This window comes from Anastrepha obliqua, chromosome 2, assembly GCF_027943255.1.
Source record: "Anastrepha obliqua isolate idAnaObli1 chromosome 2, idAnaObli1_1.0, whole genome shotgun sequence".
Lineage (NCBI taxonomy): Eukaryota > Metazoa > Arthropoda > Insecta > Diptera > Tephritidae > Anastrepha > Anastrepha obliqua.
In genome coordinates this window covers 58,114,800-58,127,045 of record NC_072893.1, presented here as the reverse complement: position 1 = coordinate 58,127,045, position 12,246 = coordinate 58,114,800, and positions in this window count along the sequence as shown.

The window sequence follows — 12,246 nt, the reverse complement described above, 5'->3', positions numbered from 1 at the left end:
CGATTCTTCTAAAATCAAACGCATTTAAAGTTTTGCGTACGCTCCGGAGCGCCCGAGTGCCCTTTATTAATTGTTGAATAACTAGAAAAGTATTTCACTTCAAATTTTTACACAGTATTTTTAAGATATTATACTTTAAGATTATGCAAAAAAAAAACAATTTTTTCTAATTCAGACTATCCCTAACCCCTTAATAAAACATTGTGAGTTGTATTTGATGGTTTCATACAGATTTAAAAATTATCAATATATGTGTATGTATTTCCGTTGTCGATCATTGATATATTCGCTGTTTCCAGTTGGCTCGACCGAGATTTGGGACGCACACACATGTTGTGAATGAATAACTCTTATACTACGATTACACTGGCAAAACAATGGATTTTAGTTAGATTTATATACCGTTTACTACACAAGTAATCTACGAAGTTCTTTAATTGGATGAAATGAATAAATAGATTTGGTCAATTAGTTAAGGGGAATGGCGACATTATATTTTAATATTTAGTAAGTAATGAAATGTGTGTGAACGTATCGTCATAATCTGTATTAAGGCAAAATAAACTAATTAAACTAACTAATTTGTGTACATGGATCGACGTAGTCGAAGGACTTAAAATAAAAATCATTGAAATGGTTTGGACAAAATCACAAAAATTTGGTCATTTTCAAATTTAAATGCTGAGGACTGTCTTTACATGTACCCGCGGCGACATAATGACTTCTACTTGATAAAAAGCAAAAACTGGCCTTTACTTGAGTTTCACATGTGCAAGTTTTCAAGCAATTCGCCTTTCAATTTCCAACGCATTCATACTTTTTATCAATAAGCTCAAATTTCTAAAAACTGACGAAAGTGCAAACACTTTTTCGTTAAATTTTAACAGCTCAGCACACCATCGACAAGCAACACTTGCAGCAGAGCGACAATATTTAGGTGTTGTCTTGACTATGGCGTCCAAATATGAAATTTCCTATCAAAAGCGATTTTTGACTAGTCGTATGTCGAAGCAAATTGAAAGACAACGCATGAACGTATTGTATAAATGCACCGTTAGTCCGGCTCTATCACGCAAACTATTCTCAGCTCTTAGCAAAAAGTCGGAAGAAACAAACATAAAAAGTGATGACAATTAATATTTGTACCGCTACTCCAAAAACAGGGAAATCGGAGGAAGAAAGGAGAGAGGATGGTTAAAAAGAAGATAGTAAAAAAAGAACTCAAATACGCAAGGGCATCCAAAGGTTGCTCCAGAAAGCTTTCTGCTTCTACAGAGACACAGAGAGGCACAGCTGGATATTAGATGAGTTGGTTTAAGTAGGCATATGAAGTAATCTCTTACTAAACGAGAACATACATGTGCCAGTGTCACACAAGTCTCACGAGGCGACACAATATTTGCGTATGCGATGGGCGGTCGCTACCCTTCCGACTATAACATTCAGGTATTGATAAGTAATGTATTTTCACCAAGGACTCTTGTTTCAGCGCTCTAACCACATTGAGATTTGTGAACTCCGCTTTGTTTTAATCGTGAGTTGTGCCTTAGTGCAGAGCAGAGATTAGAAGTTCTTGATTTTTAGATTAGATTAGTTTAGAGCTTGGGTTTTCTATTTTTGTATGTGTTTTAGTATTTTGTATTTAGTATTTTATGTAATCAATTATGAAATTCGAAGACAAATTTATTTAGTTTTGCATGCATTGAGTTTTTATTTTATTTTACCTAAATATTGTTTCAAATATTATTTAAAAAAAATTAACATTAACTTTTCCAAAAACGACCACTACTAATTTAATTATACATACCTACATATATGCACACACTTACAACTGCTTTGAAGACAATATAAAAAACCTATGCTATTGTAAACAGCAGCTACTGTTTTCGTAATTTTTTTCACAAACTAATAAACTACATAAATAGATGCATACATATATACATTCATGTATTTACCAATGCTCTGTGTTTTTAAGACATATTGAATGCCATAATTACATATACTGAATTATTCCTAACATTCATCCATATACAAAAAATGTAAGTACTCGCGAAGAAAGCCAAAAAGAAATAGTCTAAGTGCATAAATAACAACAACAAATTAAAAATTACCAAACTTGATCATAAACAAACGGACTTGATCATAAAGCATGTTTTCTTTCGGCAAAAATTTAAAGCTGAATTATTCGCTTAAAAATAGGCTACATCCGCTTTTTTTTAGCAAGATGCTACTTAGACAGAAAAAATGTTAATTTTTCTAAGCAAACTAATTCTATTTTCTTAGCAATTCTTGAAGATGGCGTTTTTAAAAAAATTGCATTGCTATCGCTCGTGCAAAATTGCAAAAATAACTAAATAAATAAATCGTTAGAAAGGAAATTTTGGTTGCGTTATTACACTTATTACAATTTCGAAAATTATAGTGCGAAAAGTCACGCCTAGTTTTGTTGCGGCCACAGCCACTTGCCGTACCCACAGTTATTTCATCAACAATATTAAAAAAAAAAGCTAACTACACAAACATTAAAATTCAAAGAAATAAGCAATAAAAAAATTCTGACAGAATTAAAAAAAAAAAAAATACTAATAATAATTGGACAGCAACAAATATTGTACATAGTAGTACAACAAAAAAACAAAAAAAATAAAATTTCAAACGAATAACGAAATTTTGCTAAAATTTTAACACAAATAGAGTAACTAGTTAATGAATTATTTAAACCCAAATAGTATTACAATAGAAACAAACATACTCACACACGTCAACGCGTACACATCAAGAGCAAATAATTTGTTTTCTATTCGTATTGTTAACATCAAAATAATACAAAAAATTTAATAAAAAATAAAAAAGTAAATTATTACAAATATTAAAACATATACATACATATATAGAATATATACATAGATAAAAGTTCTTTCTCACATACGGACTGTGATTTCATGTAAAATAGTAACAGTTGAAAAATAAAATCGAAAATCGTGACATAATTGTTACAAGACCAAGAAATTGGCTCCAAAAGCCTAATTCATAAAAGTAATGTATTAATGTAGGTTAAAATACTTTATAAAATGTCATTTTCATAAAGTTGAAGTTCATATTATTGGAAACTCATAACGCCTTCAGTGCTAAAATTAGTAGTTAAAAATGTAACGTAACATTAATAACGGTAAAATGTGCGTTTTAGAAAACGAAATGATATCAGCTAAAATAAAAGCAGCAAAGTTGTTCAATTAATAAAATTTAGCAAAAACAGAATTGTGTCGTTAAACAAATCTTGATTATGTTTGACTTTTATTACAGTAATGGTAGTTATGTAAAAAACATAGTATTAGAAATCAAAATTTGTTATGAATGGATAGCAAGAGTAATTGCGCCCAATGTTTATCTTATGAAGCCTTTTTTGTTTTTTGTTTTTTTTTGGTTTTGTTTGGTGTGTCAACAATTCCGTTCTAAAGCGTCAAGCAAATGAAATTCGAGAATGTTAATAAACCAAACATGGACGTTTGATGACAGCAGAATTTACCATTTTCTTATATGCACATACAGTCACTCACACCTCATTTGATACAGTAACGATTTTTTTTTTTGTAAAGTGTTTTCTATTTCACAATATTTTGGGAAAATAGAAAAACAGAGTATGCAGGCATCTTATTTATTTCTCTTTATGTACATACAGTCACTCACACCTCATTTGATACAGTAACGATTTTTTTTTTGTAAAGTGTTCTCTATTTCACAATATTTTGGGAAAATAGAAAAACAGAGTATGCAGGCATCTTATTTATTTCATTTATCAACATGAAATACAAAAAAGTGTCCACTCATTTCATGGTAATGCGACACAAAAAATAAACTCACAGGGAATTCACAACGCAGCTTAAATAATACATTTAAAAGTACCGCTATTCCCGGCGCAAGGTTCAACAAACGAAATTGTATTTTTAGTATGCGAGAGTTTGTAGCGTAAGTTTGACATAGGTACAGTGCCACTCAACTGAATAGGTTTGAAAATTATTTCGTCTATTTTTTCTTCTCTCTTTGTTGCTTCTTTCTTTTTTTTTGCATTTTTTCCTTCTTTCTTTTTTGTTCTGAACATTCATTTGTTTACTCATAATATGTCAAAAAAATGTAACGAGTTCTATGCAACGGTAAATCAGAATTTTGCTTTCGTCGTGAAATTCGCAAAATGTGTGGTCTATTTTTGGCTCATTTGATTAGGTTTGACAACTTTGACTTCATTTTTTGATTGACTGCGTGATTGAAAACATATAATTTCTTTGGTCTACTTAAATTTAAAGTAATTGCTACCATTTTTTTTAATATGGGTCGGGGAAAATCTTTCACCGATTTTGAAAAAGGTCAAATTAAAGGCTATATTGAATCTGGCCTAAAACATAATGAAATAGCAAAAAAGATTGGTCGAAGCCAAAACGTGGTAAGCAGTTTTCTTCGTAATGAAGCCGATTACGGAAAAAAATGAAAGGAGGAAAAAAGTATGCTACAACGGCATCAGAGAGGCGACTAATCCTTCGAACTACTTCGAATTCCCACCTCTCTGCCAGTAAAATCAGGGATGAATGCGGTGTAAATGCTAGTTTGGCAACGGTAAAACGAGTTATTCGGAGTGCTAAACACTTAAAGAGATTAAAAATATAGAAAAACCTACTCTCAATGATGCACGGAAGGAAGCGCGACCTCGATTTGCGCGGGATCACATGACATGGAACAAGGGGTGGAAGGCTTCGGTCTTCTCCGACGAAAAAAAGTTCAATCTCGACGGACCGGATGGCTACAACTATTATTTTCACGATATGCGAAAAGAGGAATGCTTTTTGAGTCGTCATCACTACTGTACAGGAGGCGTAATGGTTTGGGGAGCCATATCGCGTTATGGAACTTGCGAGCTGCAGTTTGTTTCATCAAAGATGAATGCAAATGTCTACAAGACTTTGCTCCAAAAGGCTTTTCCCAGTTTTCCAAACTTTTTGGACCTATTCAATGGGCGTACCAACAAGACAACGCCCCCATCCATACAGCCCGGGTTACAAAACAGTGGATTAAGGACCAGAATGTCAACTTGCTCGAGTGGCCGCCATACTCCCCAGACATAAATATTAAAGAGAACATTTGGGGACTTTTATCCGGGAGAGTGTATGAAGAAGGAAGACAATTTCAAGACTCGGCGACCCTGGTTGAAGCGATTAGAAAAGCCTGGTCAACTATTTCACTGAGTGAAATTGAAAAATATTACGATTCCTTATCAACTCGAATGTTTGAAATAATTAAGAATAAGGGTGGTCATACCAAATATTAAATAATGCAGAAATAGTGTCTTTTATAATTTCAGTTACCAAGTGCCATGAAATATTGCTGTATATAATTTTTTTTATAGTTTTGTTGGTCAAACCTATTCACTTGAGCCAAAAATAATGTAGATTTTCAGCTATGTTTTTGAAAATATAACCAAAAATATATAAAAACCAAACCAAAAAAAAAAAACTTTGGTACATTATAAATAATTGATCGTTTTACTTAACAAAATTTATTTGGTTTAAATCCGAGTGCTCGTTATGAAGATATTATGTTCTAAGTCTAAAAAAGAAGTCAAACCTATTCAGTTGAGCGGCACTGTAAAACAATATTAAATTTTATGTTCACTTATTTTTTTAATTATGGTACCGCGTCTTTCGATAGCAAAGCTTGAGTTAGTCTTGGAGCATTCCAAAAAAGGAATATGGCATCATAAAAAAGCAAAAATTTAAATTACAGTTCGTCAACATTTCAGCACATCACTGAATGCTTTATGGATGAAAATCGTGTGGTAAATATGGGACGACAGGCTTCAAATAAAAATTAATTTAAAATTTAAAACAAAGAAAGAGTATCAGCGGTTAGCGCGCCAACTGAACAAAATTCCGAAATTAATTGAAATGGTCAAAAGGGATTTAGGCAAGACTTGCCATCCATAAGCTGTTCGTAAAATGCTGAAGGAAGCAAATGTATGTATATGGTAGAATAGCCGGTTATAAACTTTTCGTAAGTGAAAAAATAGAAATAAGAGATTGCGGTTTGCGCGTGACTATCTAAAAAAGACCCCAGCATTTTGGAGGATCATACTTTTTACAGACGAGGTAAAAATAAACTTATTTGGACCAGATTGCAGATACTTTATATAGCACGAGGCTAATATGGAGCTCAAACTCCAAAATTTGCGAGCTACTATAAAAAACGACGCTGGCAACGTTATGTTTTAGGCATGCATGCCATCAAATGGAGTTGGGAAGTTAACCTCAATGGAAGAAACAATGAAAAAATATGTTTGTTTGTTTAAAACTTGTGCAAGAAAATTTGGTTCAAAGCGCTAGAAAATTACAAATTGAAGATAATTTTCGCTTTTATCAGGACAACGACCCTAAGCGCAAGTCACAAATAATACAATACCGGGCCAATATATGTATGTATATAAATGTCCCCACATTGTTGACACTCCTGCGGTCACAGGATTTGCACGTCATCGAAAATGTGTGGTCGGTATAAGAAAGTATGACATCTATCACTAATCTGATCTTAAAAGACGATACTTGATGAGTGGGATCAAATTAGTCCAGAATACGCGAAAAAATATGCCAGGTATACTTCAAGCTGTAATTGCTAATAAACTATATCCGACAGAGAACTAAATAACTTAAAATTTAAAAAATTTATTTTAATTTTTAACGGTATCATTTAATGGGTTATATGCCGTTAGAAGGCCGAAAAAAGCGAATTTTCCAGAATTTTTTCTGAGAAAACTTTTAAATTTATTGATCTAAAAATTTTTACACATATTATGTTATATTTTAACTGTATTTTAAGACTAGTATTAGTAAAAATATTTATTTGGAAAGGAGCTACAGCTGATCTCCGGAGGTCCTCTCAAAAACGAGATTTTTCGGCGACCACTATGTCTCTGAACTGGATCCTCTGAAATTAAAAAACCAAACAGATTTCGTTAAAATAATATTAAATCTAGTAATTAATCGAAGGAATAAGCAAAATAAATTTGTTTGACAATATGGCGGTTTCTAAAAAAAAAAATCGATTTTTGACTAACATTTCGGCCTTAAATTGTTTATAAAAAAAAATATTTGTCGGTGAGAAAAAATCTTCGATTAATTACTACAAATATATTTCAAAAGCTCGTGTTACTACTTGAGACTAATCGGTTTGGCCGTTTTCGAGTAATGTTGGTCACCGACTTTGAAAACACAATTTTGAGAAAAACAAGTTTAAAGTTTGAAGAGCACTTTATAAGCACTCTGAAACGTCTTTTCAAATTTGCGTGTAACTTGGAAATTTTTCCCCGGAATGATATTATATCTTCTATGTATAATCTTAAATATATGTACATTAAAAAAAAATAAACATAAATCCATTTTTTTGAAAATTCTAACTGTATATCAGCCCTTAAGCTGCGGCGTGAATTTTCTGTGTTTTTTTACATTACAATAAAACGAGTGGTCACTTTGTTGTATTTTATGTTTAAAAATGAAATGAAACAAAATTAATGAAATATCTGCATACTTTGTTTTTGCATTTTCGCAAAATATTATGAACACTTTACAAAAAATTCGTATTTGTATCAAATAAGGTGAGAGTGACTGTATATACATATTTCACCTCAAAATTTGTATTTATATAACTCAAAAATCTAATATTGGAGATACTTTATAAGCAATATTGAATTCACATTTTATTCCAATAAGGTGGAAATACCAGACACTATTTGCCAAGTTTTATTTTCATCATTCAATTTTTGCCTACATTTTTGTTAGCGAAATAAATTGTTGCTAAAGATGTCAAGAAGTAGTGCTCAAGTTAAAAGTTTAAAGTTACTAACAAAAAACAATACCGCGAAAGTAGTAGTTTGTGACACTCATTTTCCATCCAGTAACGCATAAAATTGCCGTATTACACTTTATTCACATTTTCAGCAAGATATTTTGCTAAATATTAGAAGGCTTCACACCGAGCTCCCTGTTTCGTCACTTGACTGTTTTACGTATACTTTGTTTTTGTAAATCCATTGAAAGCGCCTAAGCACCAAATACTTGTAACAAAGCGCCGCGATGGCAAGCTTGACAATTTGATCGGTAATTGGCAAAACAACCATCAGCTGTTTGACAATTTAAGTTTTTTTATAGTAAAAATTCTGTGAGTGTTGTCTGCAAGTGTGCAAATGAAAAGTACGCAGTAAATTATCTTTCGTTTATTAAGGGGTTAGGGGTAGTCAGAGGCCCGAAAAAATGATGATTTTCAATAATTTTTTTCGAAAAATAATAAATACGATAAAATAAAAACATAGCATTAATACATTATGTTTCGACTTCACTTCAGCAAATTTTCAAAAAAAAAAAAAATAATTGTAAAAGTTATCGCTGTTTGTGTGGAGTCCGTGATCATCACAAGCCCTTGGAGATTCATCTAAAATCAATTGAACAAGAGAAATTAGTTGTATTAATAGATAATCTTGTGCCTCATCGAAGCTCTTTTTCAAAATTAATAATATGGCGGCCTCAGAAAATATTTTTCAGATTTTCAATAAAAAAATCGACAATTAAATGTTTAAAAAAATTGACATTTAGGAAAAAAATCCTTCGATAAGGAACGAGTTTTTTATGTTTTTCAAAAGCAGTATCAATTTTATTGAAATCTATCAAGCGGTTTTTAAATTACAGTGATCACCAGTTCAAAAAACATAGTTTTGAGAAAAACGCATTTAAAGTTTTGCGAACGCTCCGGAGCGCCCGAGCGTACTTTGTTAATTGTTGAATAACTCGAAAAGTATTTGTCGGATTCACTTCAAATTTTCACACAAATTTTTAAGATATTATACTTTAAGAAAATGTAAAAAAAAAATCCATTCTTTTGAAAATTCTGACTACCCCTAACCCCTTAAAGAATCTAACATTGAATTTTAGCATTCCGCCACACACCAGTGATCTCACAGAGGTTGAATACGCTTGAGTTTTGGGGATTTTCATCCCGTCTATTAAATAATAAAAAAAAATCTTGGACTGAGTAGGAAATATGGCCTGTTAGATGTATTTTATACAAATAATTGAGATATTCAAATTTATTTACCTGAGATTAAAGAAGCCATATTATGATAGCCGGGCCGTAAACTAGATAATAACTTTTCTCATTTCATGAATTTCAAATGAAAACATATCTAAATATGTTTAGGGCGTTTTCGGGTACAGATTAGTTAATTGCCCAGTGATTTCGGGTTTTCTGACTATGAGGGTGGGGCGACGCAAATAATTTTAACATAAACTTGTTGACAATAGTCTAAGTTTGAATTTAAAACCAAAATTTAAACAAAGTTTCTGTACACAAATTTATTAATAAACTTGGTTTTAAAATTGCATTTGTTTTTTTTTTTTGTTTTTTGTAGGATTCGGAAAAAGCATACATTAATTTCTCTAATTCTGCCTTAAAGCAGCCTTTTAATCAAGGATTTTATATTCACAAAAAAATTAACGCATTATATTGGCTGTTTTTAGCTGCATGAGAAGTATCGACATCTATAACTATGGTTTGATGGCCGAGACTGGCAAACTGTGCTGGCATTTCTATTCATAAAGGCAAGTCATCATGAATCGTTTAACGCCAGAACAACGCTTCCAGAACGTGGAAATTTAAGTAAAACATAAATCTGCTCGCGAAGCTCATAGAGCACTGGCGGCATCATCGTTCCTTATTTTTTTCTTAATTAGGAACACGCAACTTGCCTGGTATATGGCGCTTAACAATCCATTTATTGCAATATTCAAACCCCCATTCACGCCATACGGTCAGATTTATTGAAAAAAGTGGTCAAAAATTGGACTAATCGAATTGACCATGTAACTCGTATTTTTTGTAATTTTTTGGTTTTATGAAACAATATTTCGTTCGGGGATGGTATAATGTAACATGGGTACTTTTAGACAAAGCACGAGTATAAGTTCAGGAACAACCTTTATAACTCCCAATCGTTCCGGGAATAACAGTTTCGTCATCATTTCTCTTCAAAGTGCCCGCGGAAACTTCACTATACTTTGGCACATTGCAATATATATTTTTCTAAACTTCACTTAAATTCACAAAATATACACTCATACGCGCGTTTTTTTTACTTATTTTTTTACTTATACGCGAAGTATTTCAATGACAATTAAATGCAAATGCATTTACCAATATCACCACTTTCCAATTTTAAACGAGAATAACAATTAATGGGAACTGACAACAGTATAGTGTTGCCGGATGCATACAAATATGAGCAAAAACGAAGTATTTCAGTTCAGTGTTGATGATGGAGATGAATTATTGTGCATCCTTACTACCCACACGCATTTGACGTTTTAATTTTTAGTTTATTGGTTTTAGCGCAGAAAGGAGTTCAACGTAAAAACACTGTGGATGGCATAAGCGTAGTTGGACTGATGATGGTTATTTTTTTGAAGCGCGGCCGAAGTCGCGCACGCAGAAGAAAGTTGAATGCAAAAATTCTACAAATTTACAAAAAACCCTTCTAGGCAACGCTCCTGTATGGTAAAATTCAATTTTATATGTTTATATTTTCGAAAATATTTCTCAATTCTAAACTAAAGTAAAAAGAGGTTGTCTGTAAAGTCGGTTTACTGACGATAGTTTAACGTGACAACGTCATAAGAAAATATTGATGGAATGGTTGCAATTTTCAAAACAAAATTTTAATTTTATTTGTTTGATAGATATTTTGTATGGATATAAAGGAGGAGGTAAATGGAATTGCAATGGAATAGGTCAAGTTACATTTACACAAACGTGCAAAATGACGAAACATTTATCAAATTCATGAAAGATATGTTCAATTTCGATTGTGCATCAGACGTTAATAAGTCAACAACACTAAGAGGCACCATCATCGATTTGCCTTTTTCAAAACACTTTACACTCGAAACACTCCCTTTCATTTCCTACTTTTTCTAACATCGTCCTATTCTCAACAGAGAAATTGTTCATTACCATGCACACAGGAAGAAGGCATATGCAAATATAAGTATGTGAATTTATATACAAATGCGCATATACATACATATATATGCTCACTCAAGTAGGACAGAGCCAGATGTCGAACGTTGCCGAACGCGGGGACCGATTGTGCTCTTTGTCGTTCGTTCCGCGCTCTCGCTTGCAGTTCAAGCACATTAGCTTACATTTGCTTGCGTACGGAATAGATTCGTATATTTGATATGTCCATATGACTTGTATGTATCTTTACATATAGATTTGTTCTTTTTGAAAATTGCGCGAAATTGTATATGTATATGCATTTTTATATACATATATTAGTATACAACATATCTTATAAGGTATATGGTAAATATTACCATACATTTTTTCCTTCATATATAATAAAAAAATTAATAATAATAACATTAAAACAACAGGTATTATTAACAAACTTGGTTTTATTTTAAATTCTTCAAGTAAATCAAATTAATAATAATCAATAAGAAGGCATATGCAAATACAAATACGTGAATTTATATATGTACATATGCGCATATACATACATATGTACGCTCACTTAAGTAGGAGCGAGCAAGATGTCGAACGTTGCCGTTCGTTTGCTTTGTTCGTTCCGCGCTTTCGCTTGCAGTTCATTCAAGGTAACGGCAAGGTAACGACAAATGAGCAAGGTAACACTAATGAGTAAGGTAACGACACATTTTTTCGTGCGTGCAGCCGGCTAAATCGAATTATAAGACGTTATCACGTCAAAAATATTGCTGATTTACAAACAACTTTTGGCGAAATTACACAATTTTAATAATAACTTACTTAAAAACTATAAGTCTCCGAAGGGTGCGGTTTTAAGATGCTGATACATCCCTTTATCCCTCCATTACAACCTTTTTTCCAATATTTTAATATAAACCAAATGTGGACAAACCAAATAGGTTATACATATGTAACAGGTGGCGCAAAATTAATCAATTATGGAAAGATTTATAATATTTGGAAATATCGCCCTACGGCAAACATATTTGACACTTGTGAGCTAGACACAAGGTGGATTTAATAAGGTGAAGGCATTCACCCAGCTGAATTTTTCGCCGTAGGTATGGCTTACGTCAAAATTATATGCTTTGTTTGTATGTATTGGTATGTTTACATTTGCTTGCTGATTTTGACATGATGCTTGGTTTTACTTATATGTGTTTGCTGTCA